The sequence below is a fragment of the Indicator indicator genome, chromosome 14 (assembly GCF_027791375.1).
Source record: "Indicator indicator isolate 239-I01 chromosome 14, UM_Iind_1.1, whole genome shotgun sequence".
In the NCBI taxonomy this organism is placed as follows: domain Eukaryota; kingdom Metazoa; phylum Chordata; class Aves; order Piciformes; family Indicatoridae; genus Indicator; species Indicator indicator.
In genome coordinates, this window is record NC_072023.1 from 7,725,978 (window position 1) to 7,752,600 (window position 26,623).

Consider the following 26,623-nt stretch of genomic DNA (forward strand, 5'->3'; position numbering starts at 1 on the left):
ATTTATGCATGATTCCTCTGACAGAGCAAAGAGTGTGGACGCCTCCCCTTTCCCTCGAAGGCACTTCCTAACCAAGTATTAAATAGCTAACTACAATACTGAGTTATTAGTTCAGGCACCCAGGCATACTGAAAGATCAGACTCAGTCTCTATTATCTTTCAGCAGTACAAGTAACTCATTATACCTACACACTCCTGTCTTACATACATTGAGCCCTGCTCTGATAGATTAGAACTATATGTACAGTGTAACCCTCCAAGTACTCTGCATTTGTTTCTAGTTCCCATGCTGCAATATGCTTAGCTAGGTTAGGGAATCTATGAAGCAGTAGAATATCCTGTACAGAGTCAGGACTTCCAGATTAGCTTTATCCTCAAGTATTTTTCATCATCTCACATTTGCACACCAAGTTCTTCAATCATATGAAATACTTCCTTCTCTGGTCACTTCACAAACTGCCTCTGCAGGAACACCAAAATACTCCAGCTGCACAGTACTGAAAGGAATAGGTTGCCATCAGGAAAACACTTTCTTCAAATTCAACCCCTCAACTTTCCATGCAGATCTGGAGAAACAGTAAACACTGGTACTATGTGTGACAATTTCCTACTAATTATTAGGTATGACAGAATAGTAGGAAACTCTGAAAATGTAATTTCTGTTCACAACTAAGGAAACACTTGGAGTGAAACTGGTTTCTTGTACAAGAACCAAGAGAACGCATTCAAGTCTGCTCCTACAATAACTCCTGTTTTGCAAGAGTAACACAGCAGCAGCACTTAACTGGCTAACATTCAAGCCCATTTCAAATCATTCAGAATCCACCACCCGTCTTAACCACAGCTAGAATCAAATACTTCAATTTTGGTTTTGCAAAGTACAACCAACTTCCGGGAAAGAAAAAGAGGTCCAGAACTATTGGTTTACCACTATAGCCAAGTTAACAGCACAAAAACCTAAATTGTTCCAACGGACACCCTAAAAGAAAGGTTTGTTGCGAAGGTAACCAACAGGTGGCACGTTTCTAATTGCCCACATTATCTTGTTAGCTGCTGTTCATGCTTAATGTACAGCATTATTTAGTGACAAACTGTTTCTGTCATTGGACTAACTGCCATAAACTGAGAGTTCCTTTCCTGAGCTGTTAGCATTAACTAAGAGCTTTCTGGGCATGATTTCCACTCAAACAATTTCTGACTAGAAATAGTACATTTAGAGACAAAAGGGGTCTTCACTGTCACTGTGGTTTAACTTTCCCTTTGCTAAGTGGGTAAATGTTTGACAGCATCAAGTTTTAATTTAAAATTTAGTTCACACATTCATAGAATGGTTTAGGTTGGAAGAGACCTTGAAGATCATCTAGTTACAACCCCTCTGCCAAAGGCAGAGATGCCTTCCACTAGACCAGGTTGCTCAAGGCCTCATCCAATTTGGCCTTCAACACCTCCAAGGAGGGGGCATCTGTAATCTCCCTGTTCCAGTGCTCACCACCATCACTATAAAGAGTTTCTTCCTAATATCTAGTCTAAATGTACCCTCATCAAGCTTAAAGCCATTCAACTCTCATCCTATCACTACAAGCCCTTGTAATAAGTCCCTCCTGGGCTTTCTTGTAGGCCCCCTTTCAGGTACTGGAAGGCTACTCTAGGGTCTCCCTCAGAGCCTTCTTTTCTTCAAGGTGAACCGCCCCAACTCTCACAGCCTGTCGTCATAGCGGGGGTTCTCCAGCCCTCTGATCATCTTTGTGGCACTTCTCTGGACCTTCTCCAGCAGCTCCACATTCCTCTTACACTGGGGTCTTCAGAACTGGATGCAGTAGCCCAGGTAGGGTCTCATGACTGTAGAGTAGAAGGGTAGAAATCACCTCCCTTGTCCTGCTGGTCACACGTCATTTAATGCTTCCCAAGATGCACCAGTCATAGTTCTGACATGTTATAGAACAATTCTGATAAAGCAACTGAGAACATACTCTGCTCAAAAGGCCTCAAGCTGTCCAAAACCCATCATCTCACAAAAGTCAGCTGCTGATCTAACTACACAAAAACATACCCAATTAGGATATTGGGAAGTTGGCTTAAAGTCATTCACAACTTCAGAACAATACAGAAATATTTCATGGACACTGGCACTGTAACAGTAATGATTCTACTATAAAAATTATCCAGGACAATCCAGTCTCACTGTGGAAGTTCTTTGCCAATCCACTTTTCAACTTTGAAGAGGGAAATGTTACTTGTACTCAATTAGAAACAATTCAGTATGAGAGAGAGAGAGAGAGAGAGACAGAAAAAGAAATGCTACTGAAGCTCGAGAGGCTTTATAACCACTTCCTTTCATATTGTTTAGAACCCTCTCTTTGCATTATTTAGGTGGAAGGAAATCCAGGAAAGATTAGTACTACAAGGGAAAATGAACTAAAGATATGACTCTAAACAAAGCAGCTGGGTGAAATGGGAGACAACAGAAATCCTCAGCTGCTTATAAAAAAACAAAACAAAACAAAACAAAAAACCTTCAAATCCATAGAACAGCATTCAGCAGCTGAGTACACCACAAAAATCACTATGGTATTCTACAGCAAAATATGACACAGGATAAAATGTCCATTATGTTTAATTCATTGTTGGCTGCACAACTTTGTTCAATATTAACTTCCCTGCACTGATGGTTTTTTGCTGCACACGGCAAGTAGTTCAGCTGTTAGTGTAGATAAGACACAGCCACTTCCAATGACAAGATAACCGTAACTTGGAATAGATATCATGTACATTAGTCTGCAGTGGTCTAAGGGAACATGAGAACAGGAGGACTATACAGTTTTGTACATAGAGGTTAATGACAAAACAAGTTCATAGTACTTAAGGATTTTCACATCAACAGCCCAAATACAAATTTAGCAAAACACTTTCACAAAATAAACCACTCCTGAAGACGTCAGTGTTGGTTTTTTTTGCTAAATGGGCTAAATACAACACGATCTGCTCAAAAAAAACTGAAGCATTAGTGAATTTGGGGTGGGGTTTTTTTTTTCATAAAGAATGTTCCTCTTTTTGACTCAACACCAAGGAGGACACAAGAACAAAGTGCAAAATATTAATTTTCAAATCACATTTATGGGGCTTTATTTCTGAGCAAACCAGTAGTATTTCTTAACTCCTATCTCTATAATCTTTTTAAAAAGCAAGAGTTTTATTTGCTTGATCACTTGACTAGAAAAGGTAGCCCTGGACTGCACAAAAATGGTCTTAAGTCACTTTCTAATCTGAAGACAGCCTTCAAACATAAGCTGAACACAGAACATTGCACTGCCACCTTTCCAGTGTTCCAAAACATTTACATAAATGTAGCACCATTTAAGGTGCTTCCTCCTCCCACTAGAGGAAAAATAAATAGAAAAGTGCATTTTAAAAAATGTTTTGCTTACACCTTTTTTGCCCCTCTCTACTGCACAAAACAGCACAAACATTCATTTCTTTCCTGCTCATACTGATTTTGCTGAAAGAATTAAAGGTCACAGAGAACACAAATGGTATTTGTCTCTACTTTGCCTTTGCTGTCTATCATACACACTACATATCACTTCCCAACTGCAATTAAGGTTACATACATCCCAACTATAATCTGGTCCAGGCTGTCTACTGGTTGTTACCCGAAGTCCTTTATGCTGTGACCCACTCTACCTTTCAGCATGGCTGAAGCATACGTGTAAATACATGAGTATATACACAGGCATGCATAATAAACATTCTCAAAACTATTTCTACTTTCTCTCTCCAAGTTATTCAACATATAATGTTTACGAAAACTACCGAAATTAAGGTTGCTGGGAGTACTCTTTAGAGTACTGATCAAGTGTCTTCTTGACAGTCAGCAACATAGTAAGGGTTCTGGTGAAGACTGGAACATCTAAGAGTTAAAAGGTGATGGAGAGAATACTGTCTATTTTTCCCTGGTTCAGTTTCACCCAACCAACATAAGGAAAGACCTTTTTCACTAAAGTTGGAAACAAACTATCACTACAAAAATCCTCATTGCTTTAAATTGTTCATCTTCTGTTCTCTTGTGTCTTGCAAATGAATGCTTTTCAGGCACAAAAGAAGGGATATTTCACACGGATGATACTATTTCTGCTTGATAATGGTAGCAATGCTTGGAATCCTAATGGCACACAAGCAACCATTACCATGAGCACTACAACTAGCAATTAATTCAGTGGTGCCCTCTTGGCAATAATGGGAATGCAGTCAACACACTCAAAGTGCCAGCAATCTCTCTATACCAGCATTCCTGTGATTCAGCACTGCTGGAGCAAAAACAGTAAAATGGTAGCAAGTCTGTTACTTCAGGACACTTGCAAAATGACAGAAAGTCTCTAGGAAACGCAAGTCCTCTGTATTCTGAAGGAGAGATAAAGAGAAAGATGACATTACACTAGACCAGGAACTCTAAACATTTTTCTTCACCTCAAGCAAAACGCTGAGAGAGAAGTCTACTTCTCAACAGCTCAACTTGAAACCTGAAAGCTATAAATAACTCCTTTAGAGCTGATAATCCCAAAAGAATCATCCCAACAGATTGTTCATACCATGAAAGACAATTCAGGATCGAAGGCTTCCTTTGAGCTGCAAGTAGCAGTACTCAAGTCCTATATCAAGACCAGCAGTAACTAAATTACAACTGATAAAGTAGTTAGCACATCCATGGGAAAGAGGGAGGGGTGGCTCATCCACTGACATTTAAATAACAATTTCAGCAATTACAAGAGTTAAAGACACCGCTACTAAAAAAATCATTCAAATGCACCACAAGACTGGAAGATACTGCAGCTTTCAAACTATTTCTTACCATCTTCCAGTATTAGAATTAGAAGAGTATCAAAGTTCCCTCTGTTAAGCTATCCTGTTTTGTTGTCTTTCACTGTAAGAGCTGCAGTTAGGAAATTCTCATCAATGCAGCAATAGTGCAGCTGCCTCCTACAGCAAGTCATGCCACATCCCCCGGCACAGAGTAGCTCTAGATCGCCCTGAAACACAGCTTTGGGTAGATGTTTATAGCCAAACTAAACCAAGGCAGAGCCAGGAGGGCCTGGGACAAGGTGATACAGAATGAAGCTTAAATCACAATTTTCTTCTATTTTGTATTTCATCCTGCTATTCATCCCAAAATTTTCATGCAAGCTCCGTATTTATCACATCTCTAATAATAACTGAGTTTCTTCTATACAAAGACATTTTGACTTCCAACTGACATGATTATATACACAGAAGTCCAAGATCTTAACACTATCATTGAAAAAGAAAACAAATACTGAGTTGTTAAGCAAATAATTCTAAACTAGAATTGCAAACAACAACTTCCAACACAACCAGCTGCCAAATTCAGCTTCATCAATATTTATAGCTTGACATCAATCTGAATTGTACTTTTCAGCTATTTAGGCACCTAAGGAATAAGAAGCTAATTTTCAAAAACCTGCTTTATATTCAACTTTTTTTTTTCAGTCTTCTTCAAAGAAATTAGGCAATACACTCTCTTTTAATTGCTAAACATTTTTTTTTAAGTTCTTAGCAATACAATCCTAGTCTTCAACACTGCGATGTCTGAAAACTTGTTCAGTTAGAACTACTGAATGTGAAACTACTTTCAAGAAGAGTTTTGAACCTGCTCAATTATACATGAGGTCAGGGGCCTACATTTTCAGTCTTTTAGTTTTGGCACAGAGTAATTCTTCCACATTCACGTCTAATTTCATCCAAAAATGGCAACATAATAAATATTTATTATTTCCACCAAAAACATGCAAGTCTGTTTTTAAGCTACCTGCTTGAGATACATGACAACTAATTTTCAGTCAAGCTCTCCTATCACATTTAAAATCTCTTTACATTTCATTCTGGTTTGAATGTTTTTCACTTCTGTGTGTTAGGTCCTGTTCATCCTTTACTCAATTGGAAACTGTAGTAATAAAAATCCTCAGGTTGGTGGTTGTTTGCTTGTTTTAAGCTAAAATTTTGCAAAACTAAGGTTAGTTTTAGTTTATTTACATACCCTTCTGAAGCAAAGGCAAGTTAAATTGATATACAGTATCCATACACAAGGCAGTACCCATTTATCTATTTACCTAAACTGGTGAAAGTAATATTATCTAGCACTGGATAAGGGCAGGATTAGCTGGAGACAGAACAGACCAATTACGTCACTATATTCTTGCCCTGAGGCCACCATGTTATGCTGTCTGGAGTGCTTCCCACTGTTTATTAGTCAATATTAAAATAATTTGATAAAATGGGACTTATACCTTCTTCCCTCCCTGCCCTGATGACATTTCTCCCAAGCTACCTTACTTTTCAATCAACAAGAAGTCTTTCTCAATTGGCATCCATTTTCTGCAATACATGAATTGCCAAGGACAAAGAAAAGAAAGTTGGTCTTTAGTAGAAAGAACCAGGAGTTCACTTCCAGCAGAAGAGAAGACTATTGGTCAGTTTTGGTTACATCTCTGTGTACTTTAAAAATTAAAAAGGCAAAGAAAGTTCTAGACAGCTAATTTACTGTAACTACGTAATTTAAAAAGTGAGTGAAAAAGACTGTGCTGTAAAAAAGGCTTTACCCTCTTTCAAGTAAAATTCTGTATCTTGATGAACAAACCCAAATAAGAACTGTGGTTTGATTCTTTTTCATTCTTCTTCTCTTCAACAAAACCCAAACAAACAGAAAGACTGCTGAAAGAACACACATCTGGTATAATGCAATTAAAATCTGACAAGGCAAAATCTTCGCCATTTGATAAATCAGCTAGAAAGCCAGTGTGAAACAAAATTCTTCTCAGAACTCAAATACATATGGAAGGATCTTAATTTAAATTACAATGGTTGTACTAGTAAAACTTCCTGTGTGGACACAAATTTTTGCCAATCTTTTTTTAGCTTCTTACTTAGAAGCAGTTTAAGTTGAACATGACAATGCAAAACAAAACCGCAAACAAAAATTTTGGAATAAGCACATTCCCAACAGGTAAAATTGCTGTATTTACAGCAATGTAAGAATATTGTTATAATCACACAAACAGATCTGGAAAAAAATATATCAAGGCATAAAAATCCTAGAGAAGGTCATGAAGAAAGATACTAAAAATCATTACAGTCGTTGACTGTAGATGCTGTAAAGCAACTATTTCAATGCAACATGTATTATGGTCTTCTTTCTTAAAGTGACTTTTCATCTGCCTTGGTCAAGGCTAGATGACAATTCATTTTCAACTGAGGTATATTTTGGCTCCTGTAACAAGATGGGGTGAGGAACACATTCCCTTCCTCCCAGAGCAAAATTTTTAAATCAAAAATTTATACTAATACTTTCTCCAGGTTTGTACTAAAGACATTGTTCCAGCTAGCTGCACCCACTGACAGCATTAACTTACAATTTATGTTACAGGGTGCACACAACAGAAACCCCAGACATCCGAAATACTGTTTGACAGTGTGAGTTAAGAAAATGAACACATAGGTGATTTCACATTCTATTAGATCTAACTTCTGGAAAAGCTTTCAAACCATACAGTTATGGTACAGTTGTATAAAAATCATATTCTACTGTTGGCTGCAGTGAGAAAATAAAGTGACCTCTACAGTAGTTCAACTGTCTCCAGATTATTTCAAATGATCCAAAATATGTCCCAGGAGAGAAGCAAATGGTTTTCAAATGTACAAGTGAAGAGCTGGACAACCTGTGTCTCTTCAGCCACACACAGCTCTTAAGACATCCAAGTTTGTAACACAACCAAGCTGACATAGGGTTGCTGGGTAACTTCTATCTCCTGGCTGTAAGCAGCAGCAGGACAAGAGGGCCTATTCTTATTAACACCAGTGAATCGTCCTAGGACCAAAACATGTTTAGTTCACAGCAGATCAGCAAGTCCCTGGAGAATCACTTTTGTCTCCTAGAGGTGGCCCTCTTTCTTACCATGTCTGTCATACAGCCATACAATCTTGCAGAGGTCACAGGGCCAGGAAAGTTAGCAACAACTGCTTGAAAACAGCCCAGAAATTTCTCAATTCTGATCATGTGCAGACTTACTAGACTAGTCTTAAAACAGGAATACCAGCATACATTTTCAAACATTTAGCTTCTTACTGTAAAAACCATACTTTCAATTTGACTTGTGAAACTTTCCCACAAAGTCTACTTTTGCCACAGGAAGAACACAGAGAAATGCAAGGCACAACCCATTTGTTGCAAGGAAAAAAAAAAAAAAGTCTGGAGTAGGAATAAATTTTATCCTAATACAGAAGAGATCTCATTACCATAAAAAAAAAAACACCAACACTACTGAAAAACCCTTTGTTGGGTTGTTTTTCACTGTAGTACTTTTCATAACACTGTCAAGAGCTGCAACGAAATTACAAAACATTAAATGCAAGTAAAAACATTAATGACTTATCTCACTACTCGTTTAGATGGCTCAGAGGGCTTCCCCATACACAAGTAACGCGATATTGTTGTATCACCTTTTGCCTAATCCTCTGTCAGGCTATCTAAAATTATCAACTCCAGGTTTTGCAACTTTGCTTCTTATCCTTTCATCCGCTAATTAGCTTTTCATCCTTCAATCTTCTGCCCCACAGGGTCAAAATACATTGACTACCAGTTAATCACACATTTATTCTGACCAATGTTCCATAGTGTGCATCATGACTGCTGCCTTACAGTACCTCCCAGTTCTCCTGACAAGCAGTATGTTTCTTCACAGACCTAAAAGCTAATCTGGGGAAGAGCTAATTTCAGATCCCTTTTATCCTTTTAAACAGATATTTTACATTTTTTAAACAGTAGATGTCTCAGATAGAACATCAATTTTCTTCCCAGATTTTTCACAGTGAAACTATTTTTTTTTCTAATCCACAGACATTAAATCAGGAAATACAGGCAAGATATCTGATTTCAGAACTACTAAAGCTGGGGAGGCTCAGAAATGCAATCCGTACTGACTAGCTGAAACTGGAAAAGGTCATCTCCATAGCTCACAACATGGTAAACACAGGGAACATCCAAACTCCAACCACAACCCTGACACTGATGAAAACTTAAAAACCTCAGAACATTCCCCCTCCAACATGAGGCAAACCATACTAAGTGCAAAGCCACCCGCTCACTCTTACCATTATAAGGCAGCAAAGGGAAAAAAATTACTCACTGCCTACTGTGGAAAAATAATAAAAATACATAAACTCTTTGCAGCACAGCACGATTGTAGAAAATTTAAAAGTGCAACGCAAAGAAGGTATGAACAGTAAAGCAGAGAAATGTAAGGAAGCCTTAGAGTTTCACTATTTGCTGCAAGCGACATGGAAGAGCCAACAGAATATCCTGACTAGTATTACCCTAGTCACCTCACAAGCAAAAATACCAACTTGTCTGACAGTGACAGCTGGCTTAAGTATCAAAAAGTGCTCCTATTTTTATTAGCAGATAGTAGTAGAAAGTTTAGTTTGGGTTCCCAAAAAATTAAAACTAATTCACCACTTCTATTCCACACATTGCTGAAAGAACAAATGAACTCAGCATACATATTTTATCTGAAAAGGGAGACAGTCTTCCTTAGCTTAACAGATACTATCAGCAAGAATCCATGTCTTAGTCTACCATATCTAGTCAAACAACTAGAAATAGATGTTACTGTTTGCTTAACAACTCTGTGCTATGTTCTCACTATTGGAACTAAAGCCTGACATCTTCTTGCTATTCTTTCCCCAAGACAGTCACAGAAATCACAGTATTATTTAGGTTGGAAAAGACCCTGAAGATTATTAAGTCCAACCATAAACCTAACACTGCCAAATTCACCACTAAACAACGTCCCTAATACTTCACAAGTAAAATTTCTGAAATTGCAACAAATAAATCTTTAAAAGCGATTTCAGAGATAATTCCAGTAAGCACACTTTTCTAATCACTAAGGTAACAGAAAACTTTCAAAAGAAAACCACTGGTATATAGTATTTGCTAGTATCAGATACTTCTTCCCACTTTGTGCTGAATATGCTTGATGACATGAAGACAAGCAATGCCAGTTCTTCACAATGACACATTTACTGATCCAGAAATTATACACAGAAAAAGACTGTGTGATGAATAAAAGCCTGTAAAAACAATTTAATAGCTGTAAGCTGTGAGGTATATTGTAGGTAGAAGTATTGCAGAATTTGTAAATCTTCAGTATAGACAGAATTTGTGAATCTAATAGCAGCAGTAGAGAGCAATTACTAAGTAACGCCATTGCAAAGAAGCTGGAAAATTACTGTTAATAGGTATTATTACCATTATTACACAAACCAGACAATATCTATGTATAAAAAGACATTCTGAGCAAATAAACACAACAGCAATAAGTGACTAGGACAGAAGACTCTGCATCCATGCATTCTGCAGAAAATGGAGAATAAAGTAACTGAACCATTACATAGACCATTAATAAACTTGCTCAAGTCAATAGCTAAGTTACTTAGCCTTATTCTGGGATATCCACTTCATACTGCTTAAACATAAATCCAATCTATTCTGCAGAAATACACAAGCTTTACTGGAGGAAAAACTAAAAAAAAGAGAACACAACAGTGTTGGTCAAAATCCCAAGAAAACAAACCTCATTTGAGCATATTTTCAAAATTACTTCTTTGACAGCAGTCCTCTAATACTTTCCATCATTCTGGATGCAGCTCCTCATGCCACTGTTCTACCTGCAGCTATCTCTATATATGAAGTTTATTATCCATTGCTTTTGCAAAACAAATTTCTTTCCTACTCCCTACAACAGAAAGCAGGTCTAAAGTACAACCATGCAAAATTCTCTTCTGAAGCTCACTCCTCTTCAAAGTCATCCTCCAACACCATTTTAATACCAAACACTCATGACCAAGCAAAGCTATGACACACAATTCTACCAAAATGTTTTATTGGACCACTGAGTCACAAGCACTCTGGTAGATGAAGACTTTTTGATTCGCAGTTTCAAGATCTATATTTTTTCCAAACATTTGAGCTTATTATTTAAATGATAGCTTCGATTTCCAGCTAAATTTGTAGCTATACAGAAAATGCAGTAACACACCGATTCATAAAGCTGCCTAATCAAGACACACTGACAGTTTTATAATTAATTTTTTCTCACTCCTTCCACATTACAGGATTGAAGCGATTCACTTTTACTAAGCATCCCTATAGCAACATTATGAAAAGAAACCAAGAACAAGTTCACAAAATCATTAAAAATTTACCCATTAGCATTGAATCTGAATTGCTCCTATACATACGCACAGTTTTGCATAAAACCGTACATTCGCAAAACACTTATATGCAATACAGCTAATCGAGATGCAAGCTAAAATTAATGATAACCTCACCTAGTTTCTACAAAGATGTACCTGCACCTTGATGCCCCCACATCTTCAGAGCAGAAAAGGCAACACACACTTACTACTGTTCTGGCCTCCATTCCCCCTTCCCCAGTCTCAATGCTTTGCAGGGTGATTTCTTCACTGCAGAATTTCACCTGCAACTTAGTTGAACACAGGTGAAAAGTCACTCTTACAAATCACTCCCTGAGGTACATCTACATGGCAGTACCTACACTAACCACGGGTCACGTAGAAAAACTTGACCTTATCTTTAAATTTAGCACCTCAGGTAGTGCAGCACATGAGAGCATTCACCCAACTTCTCAACAGCACGTTATGTTCCAAAGAATCTGTATTATTAGAGAGAGTCACCATAGGAGAGGAAGGAACTGTTGAGCAACTCCAGCGTAGACAAACTACAAAGCTGCTTGAATTTGTGCAGGTATTTAACGACCCTGTGAATTTAAGCTGCCATGTCTACAACACTTGTAGCAGAAACTAAAATCCAATTCGTCTGCCTTGCACTGCTGTTGGGAAATATGAAGTAAAACAGATCTTTCAAATACAGAGCTATACGAACCCTAAAGACCTAACTACTATTTCTCAGAAGGATTCAGATTCTGTAGAGAATGAAATGCAACACTGAATCCTAGTAAGCCACGATTTGTGAAGTTAATTATTCATTGGAAAAAAAAAAAGTCCGTTTTATGGAGACAGCTTACCATACACTTAAGGTTAGTGACATGTTAAACATGGAAAAATGAAGTACCGTTTACAGCAGTTAGCGTGTCTACTCTAGCTACGAAAACTTTGTTGGAACTCGGCTTTATTCAACAAGCTTCAGCTCTACGCTCTAGCAGATCTTCCTACATGCATTTTTCATAATGCAGATTTAGGCTTGCGAGATACTATGCTACAAGCAGCGTTATCTACAGCTAGTGAAGTGTCTCCAGAAGCAAACATTGTTCACAAGCAAAATGAATTCGTTCGGGAAACTTTTTCCGACTGGGACACACCGCTGAGCACGGTCACTCCTCCCACCCACATACACACATTTTAACTATCATCATGTTCAACACATCCAGTGTGGTTTGTAGTGGTATCAACGTAACCTGAGAACTGTGCCCACGCCACAAAAAAAACCCACTTTTCTCCCCAGCCTCAAAAAGGCTCCCCGGGGTCTTTCCGCCGTTGTACACTGGCCTGGGCTAGCAGGCACGCAGGCGGGCGGCTCTTCTCCGGGCTCGGCAGCCGGCCGAGGACACGGCACTGCGCACCACGGCGCCAGGCAGCGGCCTCCGGCCCATTCGCGCGTCCCTCCGGGGCCCTGTCGGGAAAACCAGAGGGGACGGCGGCGGGAGCACCCTCAGCGGCGGGGCGCAGCCGCAGCGAGCGACGGCCGCGCGTGAGGCGGCAACGGGGAGGGGGCGGCGCGAGCTCGCCTCTGCCCCGGGACAAGCGCTCGCCAAGGCGCAGGGGGGAGCAGCAGGAGCCCCGTACGCCGTTGGGGCAGCGCCCTTGAGGCGCCGCTCAGGGCCCCTCCCGCTAGCCCGGCCCCCCCTCCCCGAGGCACCGCCGTTCGTGGAGGGGGAGGGGGTGAGCGCCCTCGGCGCCAAAGGCCCCTCACACGCGGCGCGAGGGTCCTCAGGGCGGGAAGGACCCCGAAGGAGAAACGTAGCCCTCCCGGTGGAGCGGGTTTGGAGTTGGGGGGCCCTGTCCCGCACTTACCGCTGAGGCGCCGCCGCGGTGCGCTAAGACCCCTTCTTCTCACTCTCGGGGGCGGGTCCGCCCGCCTGCCCGGGAAACACAAACCCAGAAAACAAGCGCGAAGAAGCTGCGAAAAACGCCCCCCCCCCCCCCAACAAAACACAAACCAAAAAAAAAAAAAAAAAGGGAAAAAAAAAAAAAAACTTTCCTCGCCGCCGTCTCCCTCCCCCGAGGAGCACGAACCCAAACACACCGAGACACGCCCCCGCACCGCCCCTCGCACCGCCCATTGGACGGCGCCCCACCAGCTCTCTTGCTGACTGGCCACTCTGCCTGCTCGTCTTCTCGCTCCTCTCCCCTTTCCGCCCCTACAAGCTACCCATTGGGAAGAGCCTTGGGGATCTCCCCGCCCATTAGCCACGGCCCACGTCAATCACAACGGACCACCCGCCTCTCGGAGCCTTTAATTGGACTGTCGCGTCACTACCCCCACACTGATAGGCTGTAGTTGCTGACTGTCATCGGTTAACATTACCCCCTTCGCAACCCTCACTTGCTCCCACCCCGTCTTCATTTCTGCCAGTCGGCTGCGAGATTTGCCCCTTAAATGGGGCACCCGTTCGCCCGCCCCTATTTGCCCCGCCCTTGCGCGCTACAGATTGGGTTGTGGGCTGCACCTTTAGACACCATTCGGGAGTGACTATGTCCGTTACACCGTAACAGCACGAACACCCGCCCACCGAACTGCTCTTCTTGGCAGTCCCTTCACGGCGGCGCTCGCGTCCTCAGCTGAAGCGGGAGGCGAGCTTACGTCACTATGCTTACTTCATTTGCAGGCCCCAAGGGCGGGGCGCTTGTGACAGGCAGACGCGATAACGACTGTGGCCGTGGCTGTCACCACAGACCGACAACGCCACACTTCTTACTGATACCAACGACACTTGCCTCTTGTTCCGCCCCTCCCCTCACGGACACGCCCGCCCTGAAACAAGGAAGGTGCCAGCCGCGCAGCTCGAGAGGCCATTAGCAACGAGTCTACGCCTCCGCAGCCAACTGGCAACTGCCCCCATGTAACCCGCCGCATGACACAGCATCCGTAGGCGGAGGGGTGGGCGCGCGGAGCAAGGACATGCCTTTGACTGGTGGATTTCACTGTCAATCTCCCTGGAGCACGGGGAATGGGCGCTGAGGGAGGTCCCGTGTCGCGTGACGTGATGGACGGGGCAGCACCACGTGGGTCGGGTAGTTGCGCACGTGACGGGCCCCAGAAGGCGCAGTGGCGTCCGTTAGGGAGAGGGAGGGGTCGCCCACAACGGATTATGGGGGCAGCTCCGTGTCGCCCTGCCGGGTGGCGGAACAACCGTGGTGAGCTGGCTCGAAGAAGATTCTCCTTCTGCCCTTCGTGTTCCTTTAGGGTTTGCCTTTAACTGTGGAGGGGCTGGTCCCGGGCGGCCTGAGGGCGGCCTTGGGGTCAGCAGTGATCCCAGCTGGCCGGATTACCCAGCCGAATGGAGCGTTCCTGAGGGCTTGAGAGTAGCTCAGCCGGCGGCTTTGACAAAGCATTTTTTTGCCCTTGATGCTTTTGAGAGTTGGCCATGGTTTCCTTTGGAACCGCGCTTGAGGAAGTTGCAACGCTCCAGTCCAGAACATTACAGATTCTTCATTTTCAAGGCTTTCTGGGCTGAAAATTACTTTTATTGAAATCTGTGAATAGTGATCAGGGAAACCTGTCTAAAACGGTTTTGCAGTAACCATAGTATTATTCATAAATGTAATCCTTAATAATAAAGGCTTATCTTCAGTGTTTATGGAGTGGGCTGCAGAAAAAGGCCTGCAGGGATGGGGCAGTGGGAGACTGAAGCAGGAGCTTGTCTCGGAACATTTTCCTGGGAGGCAATGTAAAGCCAGGGGAGAGCTGCAGCCAGGGCTGGAAGGGTTTTGAGAGCAGGCATGGGGCAGTGTTGCTGGGGCTCAGGGAAGGAAGAAAATTGGAGCTGCATACAGGACCCACATGGGACAAAGCATGGTTTAGAGGGTTTAGGATTAGCAGAGCAGAAGAACATGGCCAGAGGATCAAATAAGTCTCTGAAACTGACAGAGAAAGCAGGTAGGGGAATGCATGGCATTAATGGATGCATGTGCAGAATAAACTAGAAGAAAATGTAGCCCTGCTTGTACCAAATAACTATGCTCATTTATCATTCTTATTTTCCACTATTTTTGAAGACTTACCTTAGTGGCTGTCACTTCCTGACCTCACCCAAGGTTGTATGCTAATGTGATGGTTTCATTTGATCTCTTCCAGAGAATCCTGTTACAAACATCAACAGAATAGTGGGGCAGCTGAAAATACCAGTTTGGTCCCAAAAAGATAACTACAAAGATGCAGTGTAACTGACATACTAGTGAACAAGTCTATGGATGTTCAGATGAAAATAGTCTGTCTTGGAAGAGCCACAGAGCCCTTCATAGTTTAGTTATCACCGGGAGGGACAGCTGCCAGCACAGCAAAACAACTGTGCTGCTAGCAGGGTCAGCTATGTGTTTGAACTTGGGCTACACCAAGTTAGTAAACAGCAGTGAATCTTTTGATGGCTTCCCTGTTCAGTAATGGTAATTGATTTTTACATTGATTGGTAGGGGAAAGAGCCCTATTAATATGAGTAAGACCTTATACTGGGTATACACATAGTTGTTACAGTGGTGCTTTAAGGAATGCAAAAGGCACTGTGTGAATGAAATGCTGGTGTAAATTGAGGATGCACCTCATCTCTGCTCCTCATTTATTTACTGAGCAGGAGCTGTCTATATCTACATGCAGTTTTCTTACTGTAAGCAGAAATCAATACTATGCTGTGAGTACACACTATACATAATTGTACTTGTGTGTGTAGATTGCACACGCTTGGAGAGAAGCACATATCCAAGAAGCTGACCTTGTCTTTGCCATAATTAAAAAAAAAGTAATAAATTTTTCCCTGCTAATTTCTTGCTTTTAAAAAGTCCAAATGCTTGTGAACAAAGTAATTCTTCCTTTTTTTTTAACACCTCCTTCCTGTCCACTTCTGTCAAAAAAGGGGACCAAGCTGGCTCATGAAATTGCATTCTTTCATCCACTGGATGTCAGTGTTACACTATCAGTGGCATGCATTTCCAAGTACTGGGAAAGGTTTGGCTTCTCTGGGGTAAGGACTTCGGGAAGATCTTTGCTCTGTTGTGGACAAGTGATGTGAAAGAACGTTGAAGATCAGGGGAATGGACCCACCACAGTATGGATGTGCTCCCTTTGGCTTCTGCAAAGCAGGCTGGGACCCTGCTAGAAACCATCTTGCAAAAGTATCAAACCTCACAGGGGCAGACACACTTCAGTGTTGGGATCAGTTCTGCAACCTTTGACAATTCTGACCTCACCTCTTTATGTTGTGACAATAGTGGGCCTCTTCTTATTCAAAAATTGTTTACTTGTGATAGTGGTGAGACAAGTAATGCTGCACCTGACAGGGATACAGGACAAAAGGTTGCATGAACAGACTTCTCTAAATGAAAAAGGAGTGCTGCCAGCTTGGGACAACTGAAAGCAGGAATGAGAAGGGACAAAACACTGGAAGCAGCTTTGATATTTCAAGTTGGGTGTCAGGGTTTTTTTTAGTTTATTATTTCTAACAGTGCCATAACATCATTTTTCATCGGCTTGCTAGGGTTTTTAAGCTAGTGTACCTGAAGAAACTCTGGATAGCTGCCACTAAAAGTACTGATAGTGAAAAAGTCTTTGCTAAGCTGCCTTTTTTTCCTGCTTCAGACACTTTAAACAGCAGCTATGTAGGGGACACAGAAAGTAACCGGTTAGTTCCCTGTGTTGCCATCAAGAGAGAGGTTACTTTTTGGACAGCCACAGTGAAGCGTGTATGCTGATGCTCTTTTTTGGTGCATTATGTTTAAGTGTTGTGGTATGAAATGTGGTGTTTAATATATGATCTAATGCTGTACTTTTATCTGTGACAAATGCAGGCAGCGCTAGAGAAAATTGCTGTTGTTAAAAAGATTAATCATAAAAATGTAATAAAATAATTGATGTTCTCTTATTACATATAAAGACAGGCTGATTAGGTTATTCTCTTGCTTATTTCTTTCATCTGGAAGCTGCTTTTTTATCTATCCATTTCCTAGAACATTTCAGTGAAGTTTCAGCAGGCATCTGACATCAAAGTACTAGAGGAATAAAACATTACTATTTGGAAACATTTTGATAGTGTTTAAAACAACAATTATCCCTACTTAAAATTATTTATGCTAATAATTGCTTTCAGAAAAGATATCTGCTAAGGATTCTGCCTTTCCTATTCCTTCAGCTGAGTGGTGAGAAGATTTCTCAACCATTGCCCTACATCTTTCACACAGCTTTTCAGGGATCAAGAGAGAGAGGAGGTCATACTTCATATGCCTGTAAAAATGGGAATAGGAAAAAAGAATTTATATTTAAAACAGAGAAGAGCAGATTTCAACCCAATTATTTTTTTCCTTTCTAGGTCACATGTAACAGCAGGGAACAAACACAAAAGAACAATTTAAGGAAAAAAAAAGTAATAATGAATGCTAGAATTAAATAGCAGGAGGAAATTAGGGAGATAATGTCAAATGCAATTTCAAATCTGTATGTTGTGCTACCCTAAGTTGTGGTTATCTTAAGATTTTAAGGTCTTTTCCAACAAGGTAATTCTGTGAAAATATCTTTAGTGACTGTTAGTGCTTAGCAACTGAGCTTTAGGCCCCAGTCAGATATCTTCCACATCTTATAACTGTTTTGCAATGTAATAGGCTTATTTTGACATTACCTGTTTTGATGTGTCCTACCCAGGAAAGCTGCAATAGAGTCGAGCCATTCGTGCACGTCTTGGGCAAAGTGCTTCGTTTCAATTTCTTGTGCTGTCCCACGCACAGAACACCATTGCAAGGGAAAGGGGAAAAGAGAAGGTTGTCAGCCCACAGCTAAAGGGAAAAAGTTACTAATACAATGGCAGTGGTTTTAAATGGAGAACAATCTATAATAATATTTTGTTTTGTTTTCCTGAAGGCAAAATTAAAACAATGCTTCATTAACATTATTTGAAGCTATTTTAAATACTGCCATTTTCACCAAAAAATGGTAACATGTGGAGTTTTTTAATGGGAGAAAGGCAACAGGGAAATGTTTTGAATAATTCTGTGTTATTTTACCCAAACAGTCTTCTTTGTTTCCCCCATTTTTTTCACTGTTGGCAGAGGAAGATGGCTGCTTCTTGCTTTCAGTGCTGGAAGTGAACTAGTGTGCATATAGGAATTATTGGTTAGGACTGACCAGTTATGCTGAGGCTAGAGGTCACTTGACTCTTCAGACAAGCTTTCATTTACTATTTAAACACCCCATTCCACCAGCTTGGTCAGAGCTATGATACTCAATACCAGCCACAGCCTGTGAAAAACTGTTTTGAGTCATCTTTAGCTAAATCAAAACTAAAGTATAGGTATATGAAAACAATTATAGCATTTTATTGTCTCAGGTCCACCTTCATCATGAGGACAGAATTTGACAGCTAGATGTAGGGTAACTGCTACCAGCACTTTCTTCTTCCATTTTACAAGGTTCAGATCTATACTGGAGTTTTTATTTTTCCCAAGCTAGCCAGTTTTATATGTAGCAGTGCTTGTTTATGGACCAATGTCACCCAGCCCTGTCACAACAGAAGACTCAGGTATGGAAGAAAGAAGAGTGCTGGGCACATTCCTGCCAGCTTCTCCCCTATGCTTCAGGAGCTATGGATATGCAGTTGCAAGAGGGGAGGGAATAAGAAACCTACATCTGATAATACCACGTAAGTCTGATCCATACTGGTGCAGGGCAAAGATCCCACCTGCCCTTCTATCCTAAACTCTTATTAGGACCGCAAAAGCGTATATGTTTTTTTTTTAATTGTTATTGTTTTCTGGGAGTTGTAGCTATATAGTAATTTAAGATGGCAGGTTTCCAAGGCTTTGCTGTGGTTCTAATTAATTTGGTATGCTGTTTAATTTTTAACTCAAGCTTTTTTCCTCATATTCAAAAGAGCTCCAATTGTCCTTTATTATTAATGAGATCAAAGCAAGTAGAACGGCTGCCATTTCTCTTTAGTCTGTGGAAGAGAGACTGTCCATAGTGCAAAAGCACAGCACTGTCTGCACTTGTCAGCAGAACTGAAAGCAACACCATGGGCAAAGCAGCTGCCCTTCTTTGGTCTAGTGAGCTGGTCACAGACAGTGAGCAGGAATAATTCCATGCAAGAAAAACATAGTAGGAAACAAGGAGTGGGGCCTGCAGAACAGGGGATAGACTGAAGAGCTACTGGAGAATGGTATGGTGGTGTGCCCAGAATGCTCAGCAGAGAATCGAGGGGGTGGAAATCAGTTTCATTTGCTAGTTTGTGGAAAATTGTGCATCCTTTGGGCAGCCCAGGTGAAAGAGAAAAAAGGAACAAACCACAAAAGTTGCTGGCAGTTTCGATTATGGATTTAAAGCTACAATTTAACTGTTTAAACTCTCCTGCACTTTGGATGTAGCTACATTATTACCTCTTACAGGCTTAATTTTCTTCCCAGAGTTTCCAATCTGGTGTTTGATGGGGAAGCATAAGAGTTACCTTTTTATTAAACAAACAAACAAAAATACAACCCCAAATTTTTTTTAAAAAAAGCCCAAAGCCCACAAACAAAACCAACCCTCAAAACAACACCAACTCCCCCATCTCTGAGTGTTTAACTGGCCTACTTACTGACACTTGCAAATTGGCCAGAGTCAGTCATGGCAGGACCTGAGAACAGAAAGTGACAAGAATTCAGGAAAGGAGCATCGTAAGTAAGAAAGATGGAGAAGAAAACCAGCTGAAAGATGGCATAAAACTGGGATCAGTATAAAAAAATGAGATTACTGAAAATCTCAGTGCAAGGCAAAATGAGAATGGTGGGAAAAAATGTGGGGAAGATGTTATATGCCAGGGAGTGGGAAGCTATATGGGAGGTTTCTTGGATGTAGGGCTGGCATTGCACACAGAGGAGTGTATTTTGTCCCTCACACAGAGTTCTCATCAGCTGCAGTCATCTTCTTGCCCTTGCATCATCCCTAATCAGCTTCAGGGAGTCCCTGGCAAAGACCCTGTAGAGATAGCTGTGTGGAGAGGCAGAAGGGAGATGGATGGCAGCCACAGTCTATGAATGCCAGGAGGAAGAACTGTGAAGGAGAATGTCCCAGGGTCACCCCACGCAAGGTGGGGTGAACCCTGAGGAAGGCGTCAGCAGCCGTTCCCATGACTTTGCCTCTGGCAGCTGCAAGAACAAAGAACAGCAAAGCTGGGTGGGCCAAGCTCTTTTTTCTTTACTACTCTAACCTGAGTTACTTGCAAACTCCACGACTCACTTGCTGTCCCAGCCCTGCTTCTGCAACAGTTGGCAGCAAACTCCACCCAGCTTCATGAGTATAGCTTTCCCTGTCACCTCCACCAGGGAAATCTGCCAGCAGCTTTTCTGTGGCTGCCACGGGATCAGCTACTGGGAGTCCGAGGTGGGGCTGTGTTGGCACAGCCCTTAGGCCGACTCCTGGGAGCAATTATAAGACCTCTTGTTACTGGGAGATGATCTCTTAGGAGACACTGATAAACTGCACAAGCACCAGTGGAGAAAGACTCATTTGCTCTGAGGCTACAGCAGTATTTGGCTCACTGCCATTTTCTCTTTGCATAAGAAGGAAAGGTAATGGAGATTCCAGTGGATTTCATCATTTGTAAATAACCCTTCTCAAAACACCAGATTTTCCTTTACTTGGGAAAAAGCAAGCAAAAATTCCAGGATTTCCCTGCTATTCCTGCCCTAAAGCAACTCCTGGATTGCTAGACTAAAGTCAAGAGTTCATTGGAGCTTTATTTTTCTGAAAGAGAGCAAAATCTGCTTTCTTTTGTGATTGCTGTTCTGGATTCAAGGACTTTTTAAAAAGAAAGCATGTTCTGTCTCCAGAGCCCTCATCAGTTCAGTTCTAGTCTGTTTGCTTCCACTGCTTGGACCACGCAATTTCTGCTGCTGGATTGGTCATCATCATGTAGGACCTTATAGAACCTAAACCAGACCTGGTAGCTATTGTAACCTCCAGGCTATGATAGATACTGGGGTAATGCTACTGCACAAAGAGCAAGGTAAATCATAGAATCACAGAATGGTCTGGGCTGGAAGGGACCTCCGAAGTTCATCTAGTCCAACCCCCTCTGCAGTCAGCAGGGGCATCCTCAACTAGATCAGGTTGCCCAGAGCCCTGTTGAGCCTCACTTTGAATATCTCCAGGCATGGGGCCCCAACTACCTCCTTGAGCAACCTGTTCCAGTGTCCCACCACTCTCATAGTAAAGAACCTGTTCCTAACATCCAATCTAAATCTGCTCTTCTCCAGTTTGAAGCCATTGCCTCTCATCCTGTCACTCCAGGCCTTTGTACACAGTCCCTCTCCATCCTTCTTGTAGGCCCCCTTCAGGTACTGGAAGGCCACTATTAGGTCTCCCTGGAGCACCTCCTCTTAAATACACATCTAAGCTACTCTTCCAAGACATCCCAGCCCAGGGCTGCATTCAAGAAGACAGGGAGGCTCTGTTTATCAAGGAAGCCCAAGATTGTTGCAGCAATTGCTTTTGCAGCAATATTAATGCAAAGACCCTACAGCATTTCCAAGGGTGTCCTCATGTTAACAATGCTGCAGTGCATGGGTGAATTCCCAATTACTTATACCAAGCAGTACTTACCTGGAATATTTGAAACAGGATGGAACCTGCCTGGAACAACACCCTTCTGGCTGCAGGGTACAGCATCTGTAGCTGGCGCCTGTGCTTGTCTGTCTCTCTCTTTGTTCTTGTGAGTCTGTCTCCTTGGATGCAAAGAGGAAGCTGTTGGTCACACTGTGCTGTCAGTAACTCCAGTGTAAATCCAGCGTAACCCCACTGGGTGCAGGAAAATTAATCTGGATTTGCCAAACCACAACTTTAGCTCTGTAGCTGAATTAACATCTTTATAAAAGTGGTTTGGAAGTTGGTGAGAAACCAGTAGAGACAGCTCCAACTTTCCTTTCAAGAAAACTTCTGATTAATTGAAACACTGCAGTCATAAATACAGAACAAAGGCAGTGAATATATTACAGTGTCCTCACTGGGAAAGGGCAATGGCAGACGCTTCGATAAACCAGGAGACAGATCATTGTTTCAGTGCAACGCCTGTCAGAATGTCTACCTCCTGTACCTCTCAAAAAAAAAGTTCTTTTTTAACTTCCTCCCTTTCCTAAGAGATTTATTACACTGTGAAGGAGAACCTTAACAAGGGGGAGAATAATTTTCCAAGTCCTGGAAAAGAGACATTGGTGAATTGTGTTGCATTGTACTTGGGCAATGGACCAGATGACCTAGTGGCCTTTTCAGTTTCTGATGTCTATGATTATTGCAGTTATACCTCAGGACACTAAACAGAGCCATTTTCAGTGGCAGCAAAATGTCCCTAATGGCCATGCTAAATCAGAGCAATCGATCCTTCTGCACATGTGTTGTGCACTTAGCCAAACAGCTACAAATGATCCCACTTTATTTAGATTTGCAGTTTTCTCTTTCTGTAGTGTTAGCGCTCAGCACAAGGGGGCTGGCAGCCAAGGCAAAGAATTTCTAGTAGGAGATTAACTAATGAAATGGTTGCATGACCTATAAAGAGAGGATCATAAATATTGCAACAATAAAACCAATAGCTTTTTCAAAGTTTAAATAGCTTTTCTTTTCAAACACTTGAGGTAAATGCCCTTTTCCCAAGGTTCTCTAGCACCTACACCTTGAGATTTTGCAGTTTCACCAAATACACTGTAATTTCTCAGGGAGCTAGCTTTTCTTTTAATTATCTTTCTTTGTGGAAGTGTCCTCTCTGCAGAAGTTAGACCCCAGCTACCTGGAAGTTCCTTATTATTTCCTCTAGTACAACGTTTCAGAAAAGCCAGAGCATAGAAATAATAAACCAGCCCCCTGCAATTCTTAAGAGCAACACCCACCAAACAATGCAAGAAAGGGCAAGTATGGTTCTGCCCTTCAGCAGCACTTACACCTTTCCTTGTGTCCTAGGGGGAACCTCAGACACAAGGATCTGCCTACACAAACACTCAGGTATAACATTTATATTCTTCCCAAATGTGCAAAACCCCAGCCCTGGGCTGCCACAGCTCTGCAGATACAGGCAACTGATGTTCCTATCCCACACACCCAGTTGGTGTACAAGACACAGCCTTGGTTTCTAATGCCTGGTGTAGGATCCAGGCCTGGAGTAAGCAGTCTCTTCTCTCATGTGCTTGCTTTTCCCCCCCATTCTCCATCCTACCACTAGTCTATAGAGAGTTCAAGAGAAGCAGAGACCAATGTGTTCCACCAGCTGTATGACAAAGGATGTAGTTCTCACAGAACTGTGCCTATTCCTTTGTCACCCCACGTTCTCGTGTTCATTTAGCTTGTATGTCTTAGCCCTTGGCTTGGGAGTACTGCTTTGGGCACCTTTAAATAAAAGAGCACAAGAGTTGCCACAGCACAAAGGCTGGAGAGTCTTGATACTAGTGCTTCATCCTGCCATCAGTCAGCTATTGGTGTGACTGCAGAAAGCAGTATCCTTCCTGTAACAGCCACTCCAGTTTGGCAAACCAAATAGCTGAAGAAACACAGGTGTTCATTCAGCCCATGGCAGGTATGTGCCATAGCCATCCCCAAGCCCATGCAAAATGCCAATCAGTCCACAGCCCATTGCTGCAACATACTTTTCTTTCTTGCACATCAGAAATTTGCTACTTGGAAGCTTCTTTAATGAATTTAAAAAGCAAAGGACCCCCCTGAATACAGCCAATATTCACAAATGGAAAATATCCTTAGCCTGACCTCTCTGATCCTTCCCTATACACTGAATGTATATGCACTAAAATCCAATCTATCTTATGGGTTTCAGGCCTTCTGTAATAACCACAATCATCATTCAACTGTCTTAGTTTACCTCAATGCTTTCTTCACAAACTCTTTTCCTTGTTTTCCTGCTTGTGTGCAATTTCACATACCCAGGTCTATAAAATCATGGCTTTCAGTACTCTTCATCACTTAGAAGCTGTAGCTTTCTACCTGAGACAGGCAGAATGGCTGATTTATGCCTACAGTTCTCCTACAAGTGACATATCTCATATTTTAGAAGAAAACAAAACAAGTTACATGAAAAGGCATTGATACTACAGGCAGACAGGCTGGAAAGGGAAAGAGAAGTAGGATTAAAAACATATCCAAAACTTAGGATACACCAGCTACTCTGCCCTAAGTTCTTGTGCTTTTGAGCTGTTGTTCCTTTCTTCCCTGTCTTGCTGAAAATCATTGCAAATTCACCCACACTGGGAGTGAGAATAGAGTAGCTGGGGTGCTGGATGTTATGCTGTTGTTTTCTGTACCCTAATTCCCCAAGTACACGTGCCCAAACTTGCAAGAAAGATCAGAAACAGATGTTGTGCAAAGCGTTAGATAAACATCTTCCAGCCTTGCTACATGCTTAAAGGCCTTGTTTCATCTGCACCCATAGGTTTCTCTTCCAAAATGGTTCCTACAGTCAGTGACTGCTGCTTTTCCTCAGCCCAGCTTGTTAATGAGGATGCCAAAATTCACATTTCTTCACCAGGCTAAGGGCAGGGAATGTAAGGCTGAGGGACACAGAGGTCATTCCTTCTGGGCCTGCCCCCTGATTTTGAAAGAGCACAGACAAAAAGTGTCAAGAGACAAGAGAAAAGTGTAGTACTGAAGTAGCAGTGAAGCAAGGGGAAGGACAAGTTTCTCTTACTTTCTTGGAGAAGCTCCCTAAAACAAGTGCAGAAAAAGAAAAGGTACTAAGGCATGGTGATACCAAGAATATAGAGAAAGAGGCTGAGGATCCATGAAGCTCTGACATGTCCTGTGAAATGAGCTTGGATTAGACAGACTCCTCCTAAACAGTATGAATTCAGTTGCTATGTGGCCTTTAAATGCTGAAAGACAAAGATTTTGTTTCCTGAAAATACTTTTTTTCCATGTACTTTAATGCCCAAAAGTAAAATAGAGGCTGGATTTATTCGGAAACATGGTCAAGAATTTTAAAACAGGCTTTTGTATACACAAACAAAGGGAGCAGGGGAAACGAGAACAAGAGCTTGGGAGTTACTTAAATGTCAAGGATTACATTGTAACAGGTAAAACTGAAATCTAGCAGAGGAACTTGGTTTCATAAATGAAATGTCACCGCTGATGGGTGCAAATTATATAAGAGAGATGGAAAGGGAAACAGAGGTGGCACTTTGTCAGATGCATTTATAGCTGCAGCAAGATACAGTTCAGCCACAAGGAGAACAGTAGTAAAAAATAAATACAGAAAAAAATGAAGTGGACATCTGCTACTGCCTACTCCAACAATGAGAGAGCAGGAATGAATTCATCTCTCTCAAGGTACTCAAAGGCACAGGACACTGTACTTGTGAGGAATTTAGCTGCCCACACATCTTTTAACGAGCACCACCACACACCAGCCAAATATGTTCATGTGTTACACAGAAACTTGCTCTGATCCACAGGCCAGGTTCTTGACAAATAAACAAGAAAAATTGTCCAAACCAAGGAACGGTAGCTGAGAAATTAAAAGTGACACCAATAAACTGTCCGAATGTAACATAGTAAAGAGTTTATTTGTTTGCCTTAGAAAAGGTCCCCGGCATAATTCATTGGACACATACACATTAAATATACAAATGCATACCAAAAGAAACCCAGAAGGGATGCATTCAGTCAAGAGGCTCGTTCAGAACCACTCCACATTTCATGCTAGAAAAACCAAGCTACGAGCTCCTGCTTCATTATTCTCTGTCCAAAACCAAGACCACGCATGCAGGCTCCGTGGTAGGCCACACAGACCAGGAAACCTGGGCTGACAAGCCAAAAAGTAAATGAGAGCAGAGAACAGGCATCCTCTTGAGATTGTCCAGGATCAGGCCAAAGAAAGCTGATCTTGTTCTTTAAAATAGCAACAGAACAACAAATGTCTCCCATTTTTCCTATCCCCTTTAGAGGTTAGTGACTTGGCTGCAAGAGGTGGCATCTTGGGCAAAGGCCAAAAATGACAGCTTATTTGAAGGCTGCTGTAGGTCCTGCTGTACTTTCAGCTTCCACTAGCAGGCTTCTAACAGAATTTATAACCACTGCTCCATGCCCCTCTGCCCCGCAGCACCATCAACCACACTTTATCTGGAAAGTGATAGAGTCATTTTACAGGTCACAGCCTCAGGTTTACTAGCAGTCATCAAGAACCACAGTTAGCAAAACTAGTCAAAATAACTGCGGTCACCTCACCCAGACTCACATCTGTTGCCATATGAGCAGCCAAATAGTTCATGTTCAGCTGATCTTATCTTCAGGGAAGAACAAGTTCCACCAGAGTCTTAAACATCAACTCTGGATCAGCAAGGCTGG

The 26,623-nt window shown here is 41.9% G+C and overlaps 1 protein-coding gene across 4 annotated transcripts in view; it reads right to left on the minus strand.

Moving 5' to 3' along the window:
* The window catches only part of TNRC6B (trinucleotide repeat containing adaptor 6B), a 123,869-nt gene extending 110,678 nt beyond the window's left edge, over positions 1-13,191 (minus strand). For all 4 annotated transcript variants that reach the window (XM_054386934.1, XM_054386936.1, XM_054386937.1 and 1 more), the window contains exon 1: positions 13,123-13,191. The gene's annotated coding sequence lies outside the window, so the exon portion shown is untranslated. The remainder of the gene's footprint in view (positions 1-13,122) is intronic.
* Positions 13,192-26,623: the final 13,432 nt, after the last annotated feature.